The following is a 23,847-nucleotide window of genomic DNA, read 5'->3' as shown; positions in this document are numbered from 1 at the left end:
GAACCAGCCAACGTCCAGTCTGTACGTCTGAACCATGTCAACACCAGGAACCAGCCAACGTCCAGTCTGTACGTCAGGAACCAGCCAACATCCAGTCTGTACGTCTGAACCATGTCAACACCAGGAACCAGCCAACGTCCAGTCTGTACGTCAGGAACCAGCCAACGTCCAGTCTATACATCAGGAACCAGCCAACGTCCAGTCTATACGTCTGAACCATGTCAACAGCTTTTGTGGTTGGTATTATACAACTAAGTACTGCCTAAATGAGTACTCTATTGAACCAAAATATCAAGGTTGTGCGGAGAGACATTTTTTAACGTAATATTGCAATGCTTAAGTTATAACTGCAGCATTCAACTGCAGAATTGAATGTGTGAGGTGCGTCATGTGTCAAACAGCATGTGTAGTAGCCTATATTCAACATTAACATTACACAACTTGCAACTGAAATATCAAATATACTGCAGTATCAAACTTAAACCACAGTATCCAATGTGTTACATAATAAGTAAGTGTCAAACTCATGGCATTATCCAACTTCTTGAACAATGTATCAAACTTGTGCAGTGACAAAGTGAGATGAGCAATACTGTAGCAGCAGAAACTTGGCCTGTCCAACTTATTGCAGTATGCAAATTGACACCACATTATCAAAATAGTTCATGCAGTATCTCTAATGTAGGCTGTGACTACAGGTTCCCTTAATGCACAATGATAACGACAATACTGTTTTAAAAAATTACAATATTATGTTAAAAACGTAGCATATCTCTCTATACTTAAGTAATGTTGTCTCACAAGCTAGTGCTACACAGTAAAGTAAAATCCTCTGTGGTCTATCCATTGGTGAACTGATGAAGAAAAATGACAAGTGAGGGTGTTACTGTGCATCTATGAATCATTGTAGAGCACACCAGACCATTTGGGTCACATTCACTAGTATCAGTACAGTAGGCAGAGCGCCACTGTCAACACTAGTGTGAGTTGCTGTGGTGCAACACGTTACGAAACAGTAGTCCCTTTAAATGGCAGAAACCCTCCGCTCGCCACAACAGCAGGAGCAGAACAAGAGCCACCACACAAGTCAGCAGCCCAAAGTGTCCCCACAGCGAGCAAATTCAGCCTTATTTCTTTGGTTCAAAAGTTTGATTAAGCGGGTTTCTATGATCAAGACGACGGTAAGCCCAAACGTATAGGCTACCTCTGACTGGATCCCGCCTATTACAGGCGCCTAAGTTTTCGTCAGACAGAGGGATCAAATTAGTAAAAAAAAAAAAAAAGGGAAAAGGGAAAAGGGAAAAGAAAAAAAAAAATAAGTCGAGTGTGGTGTAATAGATGTGACATTATACCTGGACAAGTATCGATCATCTCTTGTTTATTATCGCGACAACACACTGATAACTTTTTGGAGCTCTACGGTCAACGATAGGTATTTGGGTCTGAAATGACCCGGGCATTCTATTCATTATAAATAAAAGGTCTCTTTCATATCCTTCATATTATGGTTTAATTCATGCCTGCGATCATGTCTGTCTGTTCTGCCCCCCAACCCCCCTCCCTCCACTAAAAAGCTTAAAATTAAAAGCTTGTCTTACCAACACATAGAGATCCACCCCCGGAGTTGGGGAGAAAAGAAACATCGGAGAAACGTCGGGATACTGTAAACAGTCCGTGTCAGTGATAATAGCGGGATAATAACGCCATTAATAGTGTTAATAATAGCGATCCGTCCGCACTGCTCCTGTGTGAGCGGAGGAACTCACACCGTCACACAATGGCGCTGATATGAGGCTCTGGCTGCTCAGCACTGCTCCACTGCCCGACTATATGAAAGAACGTGTCTCTACATCCCATGGCTCGGAGGGATGGTGGGTCAGAGCGATTGGCCGGTTTGTTGTCACGGCGACCGTTTATATGATTCCATAATATGCCTCCATTCATTCAGCTGTGTTAATTAACACCTAGGTGTGTTAAAAAACTGAGTATTTTACCGTTTAAACAGAAAACAGCCATATGGTGTAGCTACTATGGTAAAGTAAACTGATATAGCTGGCTAGCATTTGTTGAATAGGCCTACATAGCAAACTATTGGAGCATTTGGAGGAGATAACTCAGGCAAAACTTGATGAACTTATCAGTGGCATAATCTGGTCCCCCATAGCCATAGTGAGTTTAAAGGCCGAATGCTAAAATTATCTCTAATATCAATGAAAGTTATGAAACTAATTTAAATCCGATTGTCTATGACTACCCTATGTGTACGGCACTTTCTTCAGCGTAAACTCGTTTGTGTGTCAACTTGCGTGTTGCCCTGACAACCAACCAGCCAATCACAACGCGCACCTTCGGGCTATGGGTTTCAGGCTGAGACTCAACCATTATGATAAAAAGGCTAAAAGCCATCCGCCAATGGCCCTGCACACAGCTGCCCCGGGGAGTGACGTAAAAGCGTCGACTGCGTTTGGCCCGACCCACGCACGCACGCACGCACGCACGCACACACACACACACACACACACACACACACACACACACACACACACACACACACACACACACACACACACACACACACACACACACACACACACACACACACACAAGTAGGTTGTGTCACATTATACCCTATAGCTACCCTATATAGTCACGCAGTCAGCCACAAATTATATTGAATTGGATTCAAAGCCAAATGTTACATAAAATCTCCTTCTAATCTATTATGTTCAGTACAGTGTTGACCAGGGTCAGTACCAAAATATAAAATATTGTGACTCGCCAATAAGTCGCCATTGGGTCTCGAAGCATTAGCTGAGAACCAGTCAGTAGTATTGGACATTACACAAACTTTGTGTAAAGTTGAAATTAGTACGGTCACAAAATGATAGCCATGAGTTTATAAATTGTGTTTTACCACTTTATATATTATATCCTGAGCAAATTAACTGTCGCCATTCTTATCCTGGCTCGAAGGTTACTGGAAAGAACAGATACTTCCAAGGGCCCTGGGGTGATAGTGGCCACAGTATTCAAGCTATCTTACAATAAACGCACAAAATCTCTGTACAGTAGTTCACGTATTTCGAGAACCGTCCGACCAAGCAACTTTAGACTCATCACGCATGTCACTTACGATGACCCAAGGTAGTGCCATGCCCGCGGTGTCTTGTCACTTGTACACTCTCAGAGTTAGATTAACCCTGATGATTTTATTGTGTATAGCTAATGACAACAGATGGCACAATCCAGTCTGGTAGACTCAAACAAGTGTTGACACCAGGGTTCAGTACCCAGATAAAACATAACCCCAGGTGAATAATGGAGAGAGCATACATGTACGCTGCCCGGAAAATGGCATGTTCGGACCGTTTGTGCCCTTTTCGCCCTTTTACTGTTAACTCAGTGTGTGAGATTTGACACACATGCACGCATGCACATGAAACCAATCTGAACCACTTCAACATCCAAATCTACAGCACTATCGGGACCACATTTATTAAATAACACAACAAAACTTATCTGTATTAGAAGAAGAACTTTGACCACATAAAACCCATTTCAAAATATAGCTGATCTACAAGCTCACAACACGTTGCACCACAATGTGTTGTAGGCTTGTAGATAAGCTAAAAATACCCTTAAGTATAAAATAGGGACAGTGGTAGATAGACAGAGGGAAGCTAAAAACAATCATTTAAAGACCGCCTCCACACACCACCACTGATATTACCATTTGGCATGATATCGTACGGCACCTATAGCTGACACTCTCTTATCCATAAAGCAGGTTAACCACGTGCATCCCTATTCCGAAAAAGTAGATCTACAAGCTCACAATGCAAGCTTGTATCTCTGGCCTCTTTTACTAAGTATAGAGGGTCTAAGACAGTGGTTAACCAACACTGAAGAGTACAGGGGTCAGAAGAACCTCGATGCATTGCACAGACAACCTCCGTGTGACCCCAGAATGAGCCACGTGACGCATAATGACGACAACACACAGTCACAACTCCTCATATTACGGCAGGAACAACTCCACAAACAGTAGGAGGACAACATTGGCTTGTGGCCGCCGTCGTGCACTGTGTGTGTGTGCGTGTGCGTGCGTGTGCGTGTGTGTGTGGAGAGTTGACTCATGAATGAGTGTGTGGCGTGCCGTGCGGCAGCGAGCAGAGAAGAGGAGGGATGGGACGGCTCTAAATAAAGCTTTCAGGTCGAAAACAGGAAATGGCTCAGTGAGCAGGGAGGGCAGGGCTGTAGCACCACAGGCTGGAGAGAGAGCATGCACGCTCCTCCGGCCCATATCCCACACCCCGGGATGGAACCCACCCTCCAACCCCCTCTCTCCCTCTCCGTTGCTTCCCTTTCTGCACTGCACTGTCTCTGCTTTCATTTCGCTTGGCTTTATGTGAATGTGTTGAGTCCGTTGTGTTCATTTTGACCGCCGTGTGGTACACATTGGGTCGCAGTGCCCGGTTCCCATGTGCTGTTTTGTTAGCCCTCTCTCTGGGGGTTTATGCTGGTGTGTCCGTCTGCCCATCCCGTCCGTCTGTCTGTCTGTCTATCAGACTGTGTGTCTATCTTTGTCCTATACCTTCCTTCTCTGTCAGTCCGCCTACCTGTCCGTGTTCACTTACTGTCTGTACCCCTGCGGTGCCCATGGGTACACAGTGTGTACAGTGTACCCATGGCATGGGTTCTGCACTGTAACATATTTGACTCTGAAGAGTGTACCAGTGGAATAAAACGGGCCCGTTACATTTGTACACTCTTTGGAGTTAAATGAACACTGCGTATGTACATCTTTCTTTCCCTCTCTCTCTCTCTCTCTCTCTGCCTCTGATGCCGTCCACACAGACACCCACACATCATAGCCCTTCGGCATTCACCTTGGCCAAATACACGCACGCGCGCACGCGCGCACGCGCGCGCGCACGCACGCACACACGCACACACACACACACACACACACACACACACACACCCTCACACACACACACACACCCTCACACACACACACACACACACACACACACACACACACACACACACACACACACACACACACACACACACACACACACACACACACACACACACACACACACACACACACACACAAATAGATTGTGTGTAGAGTACCGAAGCGCTGACGTCACTCATTCCCACTATCCCAAATCTTAGATCGTGTCACATAAGAACTGTGTTCCAAAAATAAACGAACCACCCCAGTGTTTTTGTCAGGTACAGTATGTGACTCTGTGTCGTGTATGATATTGAGTTACATTTTATAACGTCTGTGTTTGGTATATCTTTTTTATTTTCTTTGGATGAAGTAGTACTTTGAGTTGATCCTTCATATCCATATGAGTAAAACCGCCAGTGTTTGTTTATTTTTGGAACACGGTTCTGATACAGTATATGACGCGTTACGCGAATCTAAGATTCCTCTATATGGGAACTCCAATACAAAACATAACGCCGTGACCCAGGGGTATATGGCACTCCTGCGACAGTGATGCCAGACTTCGGTGCTCTATTGGGAGAGAATAATGCTAATGTGATATTCTCCGTGCCGTGTCATTAGTCAGACGGCTCATTATTAAGATGGCGTGTTGGTCCGACTCGTGCATTTCTAACCCTGTCCCTAACCGCACATGGAAGCCACGTAGTCAGAGTAATGGCGTCATGGGCAGTCTCCCTAGAACCGTTTCGTTTTCCGTCTGTATACTATCTATATGTCTATGTGCATGCATATACAACACATATCTTTATGTGTGTCTCCGCCTATGTGCATGTGCATGTGCATGTGCATGTGCATGTGCATGTGCATGTGCATGTGCATGTGCATGTGCATGTGCATGTGCATGTGCATGTGCATGTGCATGTGTGTCTGACTCATGGTGAGTCCACCAGTACGACTCATCACACAGGCCTGGGAGAACAGGAGGCCACATGTTGCTTCCATCTAATGCAATGTTGCACCATGGGATGCTAGGCTGCAGCGTGACGCCCGACACCAAAATTAAACACGCAACACCTCATGTTCTATTTATACTTGCCGTGACATCACTGCATATTTTAATGACATCAAACTTTACAAGTAATAGCGTATTATTCAAGGGGACTTTATTTATCACTCGCGTATCGCTGCTGTCTGCACGGCAGACACCTTGTTATGTCCAAAACCGTAGATGTTTTTATTATTAATTTAAAAACAATAAAAAGTAGTGAACTAGGGAATTAATTCCTGACAAAACATAAAAAGTTGAAATATGGAGATACAAGGTTTCTGCCCTACAGCAACTTTGTACAAAATGTTGTCATGACAGTAACAGTAGTAGTTCTGACAGTATAGTCATAACAGTAGGATCTCGGGCCATGCATACGCTTTTATAAAATGGTTGTTACATATACACTGCAAGTAGGGGTGTCCAAAAAATATCGATTCGAATTAGAATCGCGATTCCCGTTATGGACGATTCAAAATCGATTAATAATTTCCAAAAATTAAAAAATTTGTTTTTAAAAAAAACATTATTTAGATTTTGTTTTCTGGTTACAGTTACAGGAGTTTTCACTACATGGTGTTTGTGATATGAAATGTAAGCTTACCCTAATCACAGTAAACATGTCTTCAGTCATTTTCAAGTTACTGTAGTATAGTCACTTCAGTTCTTTCAAGTTACTGTTACTGTATATAGTCACTTCAGTTCAAGACTGGAGTATATTGTGATGAAAACCTATGTATTGAATCGAGAATCATTTTGAATAGAGAATTGAATTTGAATCGAATCGTCACCCCAAGAATCGGAATCGAGTCGAATCGTGGGACACCCAGAGATTCACAGCCCTAAACAAGGCGTCACAAAACAGAGGCACAACAACCTTACAGCTTACACTAGTTTTGCTGATGGATGGCATAGGGTGTCCTTACGCCGAATTCATTTGTTTACTACAGCGAGCTAACTTGAATTCCCATGAATCTATTTTGAGCAGTGCTGCACTGACTACCAGCTTTAGCTAACACAATATTACCCAGTACAAGACACCAAGAGCAAACATTGCTATGTTGTGTACGTTGTGGTGTACGTTGTGCGTGCGTGCCGTGCGTGCGTGTGTGTGTGTGTGTGTAGGCATGTATGGTGTGCATGCGTGTGTGCATGAGAGAGAGAGAGAGAGAGAGAGAGAGAGAGAGAGCCATGGGTGTGGTACAACAGACAGGCAGAAGGGCAGGGAGGGGCCGAGTGACACACCACACACACCCAGCTGCTCTCTCTCCCATTTTCTCTCTTGCTCACCCCCCCTCTCTCTCTCTCTGTCTGTGTGTCTCTCTCTCTTTGTCTCTCTGACACTCATTTTTCTCATTGTCTCTCTCTCTGCATTCTCTTTCTTCCGTTCTCCCATTATCTCTGCCATTCTTTCACTCTCACATCCCCTCTTTCCCCATTTTCATCTCTCTCTCTATCTCTCTCTCTCTCTCTGTCTCTCTTTTGTTCACTCTCTCCTTCTTCTTCTTCAACCACCCTCATCTGTTCACCACACACACACACACACACACACACACACACACACACACACACACACACACACACACACACACACACACACACACACACACACACACACACACACACCAAACTGTGACACACAGTAGGACATAGAAAGCTCCTACTTTCGTCACCCTCCACCTTTCCTCTCATTAGTTACAGCAGAGAAGAACTTCAAATGCTTCACAAAAACACAGACGTTCACACTTCAGGAATAGGAAACCCTCTCAAGTGTCACAGGAGGACACAGCTTCAAATGTAGACACGCTGTCTACGCATGCACGCATGTACAGTATGCTACACTCACACACTGGCCTAGACACACACGCACACACACACTTGCGCGTACGCATGCACACCGCACACCCACACACACACACACAGTACTTTGGAGAATGCTGACAAAAGCAACTTGAGATTCAGATTGGATCTCAATTTACACATTTGATATTTCAGTTCACAACTGCAGTACCCTTCAGCGTGATGTCAGTACCCATCAACGTGATGTCAGTACCCTTCAACGTGATGTCAGTACCCATCAACGTGATGTCAGTACCCATCAGCGTGATGTCAGTACCCATCAACGTGATGTCAGTACCCATCAGCGTGATGTCAGTACCCATCAGCGTGATGTCAGTACCCATCAACGTGATGTCAGTACCCTTCAGCGTGATGTCAGTACCCATCAACGTGATGTCAGTACCCATCAGTGTGATGTCAGTACCCTTCAGCGTGATGTCAGTACCCTTCAGCGTGATGTCAGTACCCATCAACGTGATGTCAGTACCCATCAGCGTGATGTCAGTACCCATCAGCGTGATGTCAGTACCCATCAGCGTGATGTCAGTACCCATCAGCGTGATGTCAGTACCCATCAGCGTGATGTCAGTACCCATCAATGTGATGTCAGTACCCATCAGCGTGATGTCAGTACCCTTCAGCGTGATGTCAGTACCCTTCAGCGTGATGTCAGTACCCATCAACGTGATGTCAGTACCCATCAGCGTGATGTCAGTACCCATCAACGTGATGTCAGTACCCATCAGCGTGATGTCAGTACCCTTCAGCGTGATGTCAGTACCCTTCAGCGTGATGTCAGTACCCATCAACGTGATGTCAGTACCCATCAGCGTGATGTCAGTACCCATCAACGTGATGTCAGTACCCATCAACGTGATGTCAGTACCCATCAACGTGATGTCAGTACCCATCAACGTGATGTCAGTACCCATCAGCGTGATGTCAGTACCCTTCAGCGTGATGTCAGTACCCTTCAGCGTGATGTCAGTACCCATCAACGTGATGTCAGTACCCATCAACGTGATGTCAGTACCCATCAACGTGATGTCAGTACCCATCAACGTGATGTCAGTACCCATCAACGTGATGTCAGTACCCATCAACGTGATGTCAGTACCCATCAGCGTGATGTCACCCACCCACACACACACACACACACACACACACACACACACACACACACACACACACACACACACACACACACACACTTAAAATATATATTTTGACCTTGATTGTGACCTTTTCGATCCACATTTTCACCAAGTTTCATGAAAATCCTGTTCTTCACAGACAAGATAATAATTTTAAAACTAAGTGTAGGAAACAAAAAATAAGGGACCCATAAAAATGTTTCCGCAACCAACAAATGGGTCCCGACCCAGTGTTTAGGAACCATGCAGTGGACTAGATTATATACATTCATAGATAGCTCAATGCTGTAGGTGGGAGTGTTAAGGTCGCCCACGATTCGATTGTTTTATACTGTAAGCTATATTTGAATGATCACAGAGATAGGGAAATAACTGTGGCACGACAGAGACAGAAAGATGCGAGCAAAAGGGAGACTGTATCAGAAGGAAAGGTCTGAAAGAATGAGAGCGAGAGACACAGACAAAGTGAAAAAGATGAAAGTAAACTGTGAAGCCAGAATGAGACCGAGAGAGAGACTGTGAGTGTAGCTAGGGGACAGGTTAAAGAGAGACTGTGAGTATAGCTAGGGGACAGGTTAGAGAGAGAGACTGTGAGTAGAGCTAGGGGACAGGTTAGAGAGAGACTGTGAGTATAGCTAGGGGACAGGTTAGAGAGAGAGACTGTGAGTAGAGCTAGGGGACAGGTTAGAGAGAGACTGTGAGTATAGCTAGGGGACAGGTTAGAGAGAGAGAGACTGTGAGTAGAGCTAGGGGACAGGTTAGAGAGAGACTGTGAGTATAGCTAGGGGACAGGTTAGAGAGAGAGACTGTGAGTAGAGCTAGGGGACAGGTTAAAGAGAGACTGTGAGTATAGCTAGGGGACAGGTTAGAGAGAGAGACTGTGAGTAGAGCTAGGGGACAGGTTAAAGAGAGACTGTGAGTATAGCTAGGGGACAGGTTAGAGAGAGAGACTGTGAGTGGAGCTAGGGGACAGGTTAAAGAGAGAGAGACTGTGAGTATAGCTAGGGGACAGGTTAAAGAGAGAGAGAATGTGAGTGGAGCTAGGGGACAGGTTAAAGAGAGAGAGAATGTGAGTGGAGCTAGGGGACAGGTTAGAGAGAGAGAGAGACTGTGAGTGGAGCTAGGGGACAGGTTAAAGAGAGAGAGAATGTGAGTGGAGCTAGGGGACAGGTTAAAGAGAGAGAAAATGTGAGTGGAGCTAGAGGACAGGTTAAAGAGAGAGAGACTGTGAGTATAGCTAGGGGACAGGTTAAAGAGACTGTGAGTGGAGCTAGGGGACAGGTTAGAGAGAGAGACTGTGAGTATAGCTAGGGGACAGGTTAAAGAGAGAGAGACTGTGAGTGGAGCTAGGGGACAGGTTAGAGAGAGAGAGAGACTGTGAGTATAGCTAGGGGACAGGTTAGAGAGAGAGAGACTGTGAGTATAGCTAGGGGACAGGTTAAAGAGAGAGAGACTGTGAGTGGAGCTAGGGGACAGGTTAGAGAGAGAGAGAGACTGTGAGTGGAGCTAGGGGACAGGTTAAAGAGAGAGACTGTGAGTGTAGCTAGGGGACAGGTTAAAGAGAGAGAGACTGTGAGTATAGCTAGGGGACAGGTTAAAGAGAGAGACTGTGAGTGTAGCTAGGGGACAGGTTAAAAGATAGAAAGAGAAAAGAGGGAGGGAGGGAGTGATAGAGACCAGAGGGGAGGAGATAGAAAGAGAGGGGGGCGGTTAGGGAGGCGTGTCTCCTCACATGGTCCACACCTCCACACACACACACACACACAGTCAGGTGGTTTATAGGAAGAAAAATAAGTTGTGTTGTTCTCCTGTTCCCTGTCTCTCATTCCCTCCTGACTCCTAGTCTCTGTCCCTCTGTCTGTCTGTCTGTCTGTCCGTCCCTCCCTCCCTCCCCTGGCTCACACAGAGGCCTTAGTGAGCTGGTGAGTGCGACGCATTCCAGAGAGAGCACTCAGCAGTGTTGTGTCAGTAGATCAGGACACAGATATAGGTCTGTCCACCAGGGACACACTCCACAAAACACGCCAACACTAGTGACAACTTCGGTTCCTATACAACAACCACCCAGCGTTCCGCTGACAACCACCCAGTGTTCCTCTGTCACCCACAACCAACCAACCTTGCCCCGACAACCTCCCATAGCATTCACCTGACAACCACCCAACCTTGCCCTGACAACCTCCCAGCATTCACCTGACAACCACCCAACCTTGCCCTGACAACCAACCAGCCTTACTCTGTGCGCAAATCCATGTGTTGTAATGTACATGTATATGTGTTCAGTGCTATAGATATAGTTACAGGAAATCCAGTTGATACAGCAGGCCACAGAATAGTAAAGAAACAGAGATGAAGTGACACTTTCTCACATTTCTTCCCCTCCCAGTCTCTCTCTCTCTATCTCTCTCTCTCCTGAATGAAGTCTGCTTACCAGTAGGTTTCCATGGAAGAAGCTGTAGTTTAATAGTAAAAGTGAAATGAAAGGAACGCTCTGTGTGTGTGTGTGTGTGTGTGTGTGTGTGTGTGTGTGTGTGTGTGTGTGTGTGTGTGTGTGTGTGTGTGTGTGTGTGTGTGTGTGTGTGTGTGTGTGTGTGTGTGTGTGTGTGGGAGAGAGGAAACAGGAAGTTTGTTCATTTCAGCCAAAGAGAAAGCAGCTGAACTGAAAGGTCATGAAACAAGGAAATAGTTGCAATAGTTTAGTTGTAAAGTTAACCTGAAATGGCTGATCAATCACGTAATCAAGCGTTAAAGATGGAATACCGTGATTTTTTTTCCGCACCCTAAAACATGGTCATCAGTACAGGTACTATTAGCCTATTATACCAGTAGAAAGCACTGGACTACTTGGAACAATGTTGGAAATGAATTCCACACCCAGTTATTATGTCTGTGTCCCTTTTATACCCATATATGGAGTTCTTTATCAGGCATGCCCAAATATGGAGTCTATGCAGACGTCAGAACATCATTGTGATGTCAGAACAGGCCAGCTCCATATGGAGATCTAGGGGTGATCAGGTGTAGGTGATCAGGTGTATCTTGGAATGATGCAAGTTGTAAATGGATGCCCCACCCAGTTATTATGCCTGTGTCCCTTTTATGCCCATATGCTGGTCCGGCGCTGCACAGTGGCGACGGGTGCCTGCAGCTCATCAGGATTGTTTGTTTATTTGTTTGTTATTTGTTTTTCTTATGTTCACTGGGCACTTTGCTCAAGGTAGACACCGGTCATAGAACCACTACTTGTATTTGGAACAACCAAATCTGGCTACAATGCATCTAGCCATTGTTGTGTATATTGCTGCTTATGCCATCTACTAGCCCTCCAAGCAGAACCCAATGGTACTGAAGTTTCTGACTTTTTGACGACACAGACCATGGGGTCCTGTTCCAGCAGTACCATGCCACCTGGTACGCGGACATACATAAAACATAAACAACGTGTTTACGGCCTGTCTGCGCTCTTTGACGACTTTTTTTCATGTGAGGGCTTCTGAATCTGCCGCTGCGAATATCTCCTGTGGCGCGGAAGCCGTTAAGTATTTTTACTTTGTTTGACCGATTTGGTCGCTTTGATTCTTCCTTCCTTGTTTATTGACACCTCATTGTACCACCTATCTGGCTAGCTAGTGGCGCTATAGCTATGACAGAGCAGATCAGAGGCAGGGACGTAGCCGCACAAGCCAACCGCACACTGGGAGGCGGTACAATAAACGGTAAACAAACAAGAAGAATCAAAGCGACCAAATCGGTCAAACATAGATTAAAAATACTTAACGGCTTCCGCGCCACAGGAGATATTCGCAGCGGGATGTATAGGTACTTATAGTTCACGAATTCAGAATAACTCAAACAAAAAAGGCCGTCAAACGCCGCAGATACGATCTTAGCGAGCATATTTATGTCCGCGTTCCAAAATTCCCATACGAAAATATAGTTATGAACAGGGACCCTACATAAAACTCATCAAAATTTCAGAAAAGCTTTATGGAGGGTTCCGAGAGGGGCTAGCCATCTACCTGCTGCTGCCGAGGACGCTGACATTAAACACCGCTGAACACAGCGCCACGGGGGGCCACCTGGTTCTCCGCTACGGCTATGAACAGCTATGTCAGCTGAGGGAATACAGCGATCGTGGCAAATTTCCACTTAATGTACCGGAGGAATGCATGAAGAGAGATCGCCGCCGATCACCAACACGGAAAAGGGGCCGAAGAGGAGGGGTACGGTGGAGAGTTCGCAGCCACGGCTCAAGGCCACCACTGCCGACAATACTCCTCGCAAACAGGGGAGGGAAAGTTGCTTGCTTTGTTTCACTGAAACGTGGCTTAATGACACGATTGTTAGTGATTCCATCCGTATTCCAGGGTTCAGTGAACCTATTAGACTTGACCGAGACCTTGAGGTAACGCAGAAAGAAACGGGATGAGGAGTGTGTATTTTTGTGAATGAACGGTGGTGCAGGGATTACACACTGAGAGACTCCTATTGTTCAGAAGACATCGAACTTCTTTCTGTCTCATTTAGACCGTTTTACCTGCCAAGAGAATTTGGTCAGATTTTCGTTACACTGGTCTATATTCATCCCCGTGCGAATATGAAGGAGGCCGCGGGGGTAATATATGAGACAATATCCAAACAGGAGAATATCTCTCCTGACTCGCCCAAGTTCATACTGGGGGACTTCAACGGATGTCCGCTTAAACAGACACTGCCCAATTTCTACCAATACGTGACATGCCCAACAAGACGTGAAAAGACTCTTGATTTATGCTTTGGAAATATAAAGGACGCGTACGGTAGCCACCGAAAAATTGAGCTCGGGAGCTCCGATCATAATGCGGTCCACCTGGTCCCACGTTACAAACAGAGACTCAAAACAAGCAAACCTGAAGTGAAAGACATTCTAAAGTGGAGTGAGGAGTCACTTGACTGTCTTAAGGGGTGTTTTGATTGCACTTTATGGGACATGTTTAATGACACATGTGCTGATCTTGATAAACTTAACTCTGTTGTAACGCAATACATACAGTTTTGTATAAATAGCGTTATACCATCCAAACGGATCAAAGTGTTTCCAAATGACAAACCATGGATGAATAAGGAAATTAAAGAAGCATTATATAGGAAAAAACGTGCTTTTGAACAAGGGGATCTAGTTCAAGTGAAATTAATTCAGAAAGAGATCAAACGGATAACTAGTGAATGTAAACATAACTACAAACTTAAAATTGAGAGGCTAATGAGGGATACCAATGTACGTCAAGCCTGGAAGGGGTTGTATACAATGGTAGGAATAAAGGAAAAGAAAGAGGTCATCAACACTAGTGATGATATGTCTTTTGCCAATGAGCTAAATACCTTTTATGGCAGATTTGATACTTCTGATTTTTCCACTGAACGCAATCTGTTAAGGGAACAATTCAGCAGTAGTGAGTCAATTACTATTACAGAGGAGGAGGTGCGTAGAACCCTCAATAGAATTAACCCACGCAAAGCACCGGGTCCCGATGGGATAAGGGGTTATGTGCTTAAGGAGTGTAGGGAGCAGCTCAGCCCTGTACTGAGACACATGTTCCAGGTATCGCTAGATACACACTATATACCAAAAGCGTGGAAGACCTCGCTTATAGTTCCAGTGCAGAAAATGTCTAATCCCAAAGTCCTTAACGACTATCGGCCATGCCTTGACAACATTGTTAATAAAGAGCTTGGAGCGCATTATCTTAAATAACCTCCTTAATAATGTGCAACATGAAATGGACCCCTTGCAATTTGCATATAGAAAGGGGAGGGGCACTGATGATGCTCTTCTTCTTATGCTTAATAAAATCTACTACCATCTAGATAAACCTCAAAAGAAACGATATGCTCGGGTACTCTTTGTAGACTTCTCCTCTGCGTTTAACACAATGAGACCTCATATTTTGATGAGGAAACTCTTTGATATGGGTGTTAACACCAATATCATCAGGTGGGTGGAGTCATTCCTGACTGAGCGGGTACAACAGGTCAAGGTGAATAAAGCAATATCTCTCCCCATTACGACCAACACGGGGGCTCCGCAAGGGAGCGTGATTTCACCGGTATTGTTCACGCTGTACACAAGCGACTGTAGGAGTGAGTCAGATAACACCTGTATTGTTAAATTCGCAGACGACACAGCTATTGTTGGTCTGATAGTCCAGTCATTATAGGCCAGAATTAGGCTAAACCTAGGACAAATTGCAACAGTAGTAAACTCAACTGATTTTGTATCCTCAATATGTCTTTAGTGAGAGAAAAAAAGTCCCAAGGAATCCCATCATGGGGAATGTGTTTTTTTTCAATGTTTTGTTACCCCTATGACACCTACTTGATTGCTGGCAGGATCACTGACGACACTGTCTTTCAGAGATTGTGACGCGTTCAAATTTTGAGGTAGCTCAAAAGTAAAGATACCATTTGATTCTAGACAACCTCGGGTTTCCAATGAGACCAACCATGTCATGTTACCTCATTGGAAAGGGGGCTACATACCTAATTATTCAAAGTTAAGACGATTTTTTGGGGAGGGAAATATGGCCATCACCATTTTTCAAATGGTCCCTTGGCCTTCTACCTCAATATATGTTAATGGTAATGGGTTACATGGGTACCTACAAGCCTCCCCTACAGACATACCAAATTTATGTTAAGCCCATGTAGTTTTGTGCAAGAATCATGTAGTGTTTTGCATGCTGTACAAATATATGTGTATTTGCCCATGTCTGCACACTGGGAGTTCTTAAACAGGAATGTCATTGCATAAATTGGTATTTCTTGACAACAAGATCAAGATGGCTGACATGTAAACCATCCCAACAGCTTTGAAATATTTATCCATTTCCTCTAAAGTCAGAGACCCTTGCAGGTAAAAAAAAAATATATATATACATCAAGTAACATATAATAAGCATTATAGATGTGAACATTTCAAAGTATTGTTTAATATAGGATTTAGTCAGTTAGCTATTAACCATGCTAGCTAACATTACTGTGATAGTTATTGCAATGTACAGAATAGCTTAAATAATGTTGATGACTGTGTGTACTGAACTGTGTCAGCATCACTCTTGACTCTTGACTCTCTTGACTTGTAGTAAATGTTACATTAACCACCACCCGGACTCAGGGCTGAATGCTAGTGTTGTTTCTGTTTTCTGTAATTGTGGGGAAAGCTTCCACTGACAATAGCTGATCGACAAGCTCACAATGCATTGTCGCATTGTGCTTGATGGTCTGCTATTGTCAGTGGAAGCTTTCACAATATAAATTAATATCAATCAATTTATTAAACAAATCAATCATGCTAGTAGCCTAATACAATTGTTAAATGTTGCTTTATTGTAATGTTAAAGTTTATTGTTGTTTTTAAATTGTCATTACATTGGTAATTATAGCTATTAAATAGCTAGCTTAAAACCTAGCTTGAACCCCAGAGCACACCAGCTGTGTAGAAGAAGAAGAAATGCGTTCTGGTAAATCAAGTTTACCAAGGGTAACTGGACTAAGCATCAGATACTTGTTTACAGCCAGGCCCACATGGAGCATTTCATGGTAGTGGTTCAATGCCTTGTCCAAGGGCACTTCAACGGTGGTAATTTTAACGTGTCGGACCGCTGATTCGAACTGGCGACCTTCCGATATCTAGCCCGCTCCGCAATCCACTCGGCCACCGCTGCCACTCATTATTAACAAGACTAAATCATTCTATGAGTATTATGCTAAATATTTATTTTTCATTCACAGAGCACATGAAACAAAAATTCAAGTGTACTTTTCTTGATTTCTGGACCCTCATCTCTCCCACTTCCATAATCTACTCATCCAGAACAGGCTCAGTTCCTAACATGGATGTTTGAAGTTCAAGTAAGTGCTCAGCTGAAGTTAATGTCAACAACTACATGAAAGATATGTTTTATGTTTGTAGCTCTGACCTAATATTGACATTAAAGTTAACAGGTATTACAAACATTGTTAATTTTGTACATTTATTTGATCCATTTCAGGAAATGGAGGCAAATGAACAATGTGTCATTTGTAGGCAAGGTGTTGGTGGAACAGGGTCATTAGTATCAACACTCGGAGAGAAGGGATGTGTGTCTATAAACAGATGGCCTGTGATGAGGATGAAGATTAGATTGTGTAGTGTTGTATTGTGTAAGTGATTTAATTATTTGACCAGTCTAGCCATTTTTGTACTTTACCTTATTTTTTTTCTCTGTCCTTACTAACCGTCTCCTGTTCATCCCTCAGCCTTATCTCCTGCCCTGCCAAGACACCAGAGCCCCCATCTCCATGGACCTATCCCCACGGACATAAACCCTTGAGCCCCATCCTCGTGGACTGAGCTCCACAGAGCCTATGTACTAATATTCCAAGAAGAAAAAAATGTCTTTATCAAATGTTTTGATTAGTTCTGGCGTGTATGCTAATTGGTGCATATCAAATAAGATAATGTGTGATTTGCATGAGTAAACAGAATAATTCAATTAAGTTGTGATTGACTTTTTTTCTTGTCTTTGTGTGTGTAATCAGCTTGTGAGTTTTTATAGTGATATCTAAAAGTAAAATTTTGAACCCCATTCACCACTATGTTATAACAGGCATTTTTCGATATGAATATATATAGGTCGTTTTCAAAACTTTCCCATGATGGGATTCCTTGGGACTTTTTTTCCCTCACTAAGGGCATAATGAGGATACAAAATCAGTTGAGTTTGCTACTGTTGCAATTTGTCCTAGGTTTTTTCATATAATGACTGGACTATGATTGAGGATGATGAGATAAGCTATAGAAGAACAGTGGACGAGTTTGCCGGTTGGTGCAGGAGTAACTTCCTCCAGCTTAATATAAAAAAAACTAAGGAGGTCATATTGGACCTTAGGACTGGACTGGTGCCCATGCACACCAGGAAATAGTCATTGGTGGGGATGGGGTAGTGATTGTGGACGAATATAAGTACTTGGGTACAACAATTGATTCCAAGCTGACATGGAATTCCAACACTCATTCCATCTACAAGAAAGGTCAGCAGAGGCTGCATTTTATGCGCAGACTGAGACAGTATAACGTTGAAAAAAATATCATGGCACTTTTTCATCGATCCTTTGTGGAGAGTGCATTGACATTTTGTTTTGTTTCATGGTATGGCTCATTATCATTGGTTAATAAGAACAAACTCCATAAAATCATCAGCGTGTCCAGTAAAATAGCTGGGGTACGATTTGAGAGTATGACCTCAATGTATGAGACCCGGGTACTCAGGAAGGGGAAAGCTATTACTAGGGACAACACACACCCGTTACACAGCCAATACCATCTTTTACCATCAGGGCGACGGTATATGGTACCTTCCCTGCAGGCTATAGGGCCTCAAGATCGTTTGTTCTCATAAGTATAGGGCTTATGAACAAGCAGGTCCCATCTCAGTTCCGTGCATAAAGTGTGATGTGATGTCTCTTGGAACTATGACTGGTGGCCTTCTGTTGGCACTGTTTCTGTATTGTCTATTTACTGTGTGATCTGTTTGTTTGCATGTTTTATGTATATCCTGATGACTGCTGTGCACAAAACAAATTTCCAAAAGGACAAATAAAGTATCTATCTATCTATCTATCTATCTATCTATCTATCTATCTATCTATCTATCTATCTATCTATCTATCATATATGGAATTCTTTGTCAGGCATGCTCAAATATGGAGTAATATGCAGATGTCAGAATGATGTCAGATTAGGTCCAGAGCCCGGGCAGAGGCCTTTTTGGCAGTTCTGGACAACCACGGGTCCGAATGACTCGATAACGGGCACTGCACTCTCTGCGGGGGTGTGGACCCTCTAAAGCAGGGTTAAATTGTTGGGTCGGAGGTCAAGAACCGCAATCTAGTCTATTAGTCTGACAACGTTTCCATGATTCGATCTGGTTGATCTTCATCAGGTCATGGACCACCATTTGATGAGATTTAGCCTTGCAGGCCCAAAACTTTTTGATTTTGTCCACATTTCAATGCTGTATTAGCCTGAGCTAACGTGTTAGGTTTCTGGTCTAGAGGGGCGGGTCGCGGCTGAGATTTGCGCACGCCCTGATTGGATCTGATCGATCTGTCCGTCACCCCCGGCCCCTCCTCTCCCCCCTAGTGCAGCGCTACGTCACATCATTTGGAGCGACGCCCACCCGGAAGGGTTGACTCCCACTTTTAGACCAGAGCGGCCAATGCGTTCCTCCAGGCTTTCAATTTTTGCACCAACAAAAATGAAAGCCTGGTACCGAGGCTAATGCTGTATTGATGTGGTGCCATAGGAGAGATAACAGGCAAACATTGATCTAAACAATTCTATTCAAGTGTGTAAAATGAAACGTTTCACTTCATGCTCGTCTAATAAGGGTCCATTTGGTTACCAACTCTCCATTTATAGCTGGGGACCACCTAGAACCCCCTCAAGGACCACTGGTGGTCCCCGGACCACTGGTTGGAAACCACTGATCTGATTCTAGATAACACCATCCTGGGCATCTGCAACCATATAGCCTCATGAACAACAACGAGACGGATATTATGGTCTCTCTGATATCATCCCAGTGCCAAAATCTGTCAAAACCAGACAACTACCGTGGCCTCGATCATGAGGGCATCCCACGCCATACCGTCCATACCGACATGGACATAGGCCTACTAAAGAACGATGCAGGGGCAGTACTGGAGAGATATAGCCAAATGACCGGACACGCCGCTGGAGGGCTCACGCTCATCCGAAGACAACCTAGTGTACACTTGAGAACTGGTAGTTTAATCTTCATAATTAATGATAATTGGTAGTTTATTGAATGTGTGTGTGTGTGCGTGTGTGTGTGTGTGTGTGTGTGTGTGTGTGTGTGTGTGTGTGTGTGTGTGTGTGTGTGTGTGTGTGTGTGTGTGTGTGTGAACGTACATGCGTGCGTGTGTGTGTGTGTGTGTGAGTAAACGTGCTTGCGTCAGTCAGACTGGCTGACTCAGCTCCTCCCTAGCCATCCGGCCTGCTCTATTATGACTCCACCACACCTCCCATCTCCCTCTCTCTCTCTTTACTATTTATTTGGCTAATTCATCCTTCATCCCCCTGACCCCTCTCTTTTGAGTGTTGAAACAGACAAAAAATCTTTTCAAGAGACAAATCTGTTGGAATGACACGTTCCTTCAGCTGAATCAATGAGCTCTCCTCCTGTTCTAACTGCGCTTGTTTTGATTCAGTCTGGTCTCAGATCTGCTAGATTCACCGGATGTTTGTGTCCCATGGTTTCTCCCTCTCTCCATCTCTCTCTCTCCGGACGGGCTTTCTCTATCCTCTCTCTCTCTCTCTCTCTCTCTTCCATTGTCTCTCTCTTTCTGAATCGCTTGATTCTTCTTTCTTTCTGTCTCTCTCTTTCGGTTGACCAGGGTATAACCTCTCTCTGAGTCCTCCTTTTTCTATCTCTCACTTCAAGAAATCTGTCTTGCACGCTCACTTTTCCGCACACTCCCGCCTCTCTCCCTCTTCCTCCCTCCTAGCCCCCACCAGCCCACCCCTCTGTCTCCCCCAACAGAAGGGAAGTGAATGGTTTCAGCCCTCGCAGCTGGTCCCAATGCCTCAGCCCCCATCACCCGGCAACCGGGAACAAAACAAAAGAACAGAGAGAGAGAGAGAGAGAGAGAGAGAGAGAGAGAGAGAACACACACACAGACACACACACACAGGCATGTGAACACAGAGGCACACGCAGCATCTGTGTCACTGTGTGCGCACGCACGTATGTGCACAGAAGTCCACCTGCAATCGCGCTCAAGTGCTCGCGTACACACGCACGCTCGCACACAGACAAGCATATGCACACACATGGACACAGCCATACTCCCACCATTGCCCCTCCAAGGAACATCCACCACGCGAGCGCGCCAGCCAGCCAGCCAGCCAGCCGTCCCCTGTCCCAACCCCTCCAGACACCCCCCACCCATCACCCCCATTCATCCGTCCATGCGGACCCACACCCATCCATTCCTCCACCCACCCACTTCTCCCAGTCAAACACCAAGCTCTTTGTGTAATGTGTACAGCTCACTTGGCAGGCAGCAAGAAAAATAACATATTTGTGAAAAACAAAAAAGAACAGAAGTCCACACAAAACAAGACAGAAAAGAAATGCACCGGCACCAATGCATGCATGCAAGCTATACATATAGGCTATACATGCACATTACACAAAATACATACATTAGAGTGCACGGACACATTAATATTAATATATACACACACACACACACACACACACACACACACACACACACACACTGAAAGATTGTTGACATGGAGACAGGACAGGATTGGAAAAAGTACTCACATTCTTTACTTAAGTAAAAGTATCAATACTGGATACTGCAATGTAGAAATACATAGTAAAAGTCCCAGAATTTATGCAGAATGTCCCATTTCAAAATTTCAAATGTATACAAAGCTTTTGAAAAGTCTGAAATGTATATAGGGTTGAAGTGATTTTGTAATAATAATCTAAATCTACAAAGCAACTACTAACTAAAGTAGTAGTGGAGTACACTAACACTACTTCACCACTGACTATTTGTACCAGAACAGTGTGGACTATTGTAGCTGAACGGCTACAGCATGCAACTAATGCCGCTGAGGTCGAGGTTGGTGGTTTGAATTCCTGTGGGGCAAATGGCAATAAAGGAGGTGGAGGTACCCCCTGAGATGTTACTCTGAAACCACACATAGGAATCAAAATGTTTTATTAAATTAAATTTGTTTCTTTCGAATGTAAGACATTGTAGTAGCTTGATGCTGGAATTTCTTGGGCGTATTACAACATGCTCTTGATTAGTAATATATATGTATATATATATATATATATATATATATATTAATGCTGGGCCCTTATCGGCGTTAACGTGCTGCGTTAACGCGAGAATATTATCGCGCGTCAAAAAAATTATCGCCATTAATCTATTCTCAAAGTTGGGTCTGGGAGCTGGGTCTGCATTGACTGCATAAAGCGAGCAAACTAGGAATTTCACTTTGATAGTTTTACCTGGCGGAATTACTCTGTGGGAGGGAGAAGTCCTAACCTAACAGGGACAAGGTGAAATAAATTACTCTGAGAGCGGGGCGGTAACAAATCCTAACCTAACCGGACACGGGTGAAATTAATGAACAGTGCGGCGTGCCACATCAAACGTCAGCATGCAGGACTCTGTGAACCCGGGTTTGCTTCAGGGGAAGCTTCCCAATGGAAACCTCGACAAGAGCAAGGTGGTTTGCACCCTGTGCAAAGCAGAAATGGCTTACTGTAGGAGTTCTTCAAGTCTGAAGTATCACCTAACGCACAAGCATCCCTTTGCGTTGGTTGATGATAGCGAAGCTGCCGGCGGGCCAAGCACTAATATGGCTCCGGGGAAAAGTGTTCGTCAAACTACAATGTTGGAGTGCAACCGTGGCAAGCCCGTCAGCCCAACTCTATCAGCCAAGCTAACTAACCTCCTAGCTCAGTGGATTGCCATCAACTGCCGGCCTATCAGTGTGGTTGAAGATGATGGGCTCGAGCTTCTTCTCCAAGCGGCCACAGGCGACCCATCTTACAAACTAACTGCAAGACGAACTATCACAAGGAGAATCCATGACCAGTACGCCGCAGAGAAAGCTGCGAAAGATGAAAAGTTGGCCGGGGCGGCGTGTGTAGCACTGACTAGGGACCATTGAACATCTGTCAAAAACATACTAGTGTGAAATGAAAATATAATAATATTATATTTTCATTACCAATTATGATAGGGCTCCTGGTCTAATGGGCCACGTGGCCCGTTCAAGGATTTACTTCTGGTCATTATTTAGGTAGCGCACACATATTTTCAATGCTTTCGGCAGAGTTCAAATGAGCCATTTTAATCTAGATTAATCTAGATTAACTCCAGAATTGCAGTGAGATTAATCTAGATTAAAAAACAAATCTATGCCCACCACTAATATATATATATATATATATATATACACACACACACACACACACACACACTCTACATCTATCTACAGTATCTATCTGTCTACACCTGCAGTTCAATATGGTTGTACATAATGTAATTACAATAAAAATGTGTGCAAAAATACAGGAGGGTCACATATGCAGTCAAAATTAAATCAGACTGCAAAAAGCAGAATATTAATTAGGTCCCATGACATCCCCCCTCCCCTCCGCGTCCCTCCTTGGGTCCTCATGCCTCATGCACCCTACCCACTACAGGGTAGGGTTCATATTTGCACCCTACCCATGCTACATGCACCCTACCCACTACAGGGTAGGGTTCATACCCCATGCACCCTACCCACTACAGGGTAGGGTTCATACCCCATGCACCCTACCCACTACAGGGTAGGGTTCATACCCCATGGACATTACCCACTACAGGGTATGGGTTCATACCCCATGGACCCTACCCACTACAGGGTATGGGTTCATACCCCATGGACCCTACCCACTACAAGTACAGGGTTCATACCCCATGGACCCTACCCACTACAGGTTAGGGTTCATACCCCATGCACCCTACCCACTGCAGGGTATGGGTTCATACCCCATGCACCCTACAACTACAGGGTTCATACCCCATGCACCCTACCCACTACAGGGTAGGGTTGATACCCCATGGACCCTACCCACTACAGGGTATGGTTCATACCCCATGCACCCTACCCACTACAACTACAGGGTTCATACCCCATGCACCCTACCCACTACAGGTTAGGGTTCATACCCCATGCACCCTACCCACTGCAGGGTATGGGTTCATACCCCATG

General features: G+C 44.6%; 1 protein-coding gene across 2 annotated transcripts in view; it reads right to left on the bottom strand.

Annotated features, from left to right (window-relative positions):
- sertad2b (SERTA domain containing 2b) overlaps window positions 1–23,847 on the bottom strand; it is a 60,384-nt gene that overhangs the window by 17,366 nt on the left and 19,171 nt on the right. Inside the window, exon 1 of one of the 2 annotated variants that reach the window (XM_083775755.1) lies at window positions 1,599–1,789. The exons of the other annotated variant lie outside the window; for it this stretch is intronic. The gene's annotated coding sequence lies outside the window, so the exon portion shown is untranslated. Of the gene's footprint in view, window positions 1–1,598; window positions 1,790–23,847 lie in introns of those variants that run through there. 2 annotated transcript variants of the gene reach the window in all.

Source organism: Protomyctophum parallelum (genome assembly GCF_964188405.1).
Source record: "Protomyctophum parallelum genome assembly, chromosome: 10".
Taxonomy (NCBI): Eukaryota; Metazoa; Chordata; class Actinopteri; order Myctophiformes; family Myctophidae; genus Protomyctophum; species Protomyctophum parallelum.
The sequence above is the reverse complement of the archived record's forward strand: the minus strand, read 5'-3'. Positions and strand labels throughout refer to the sequence as shown.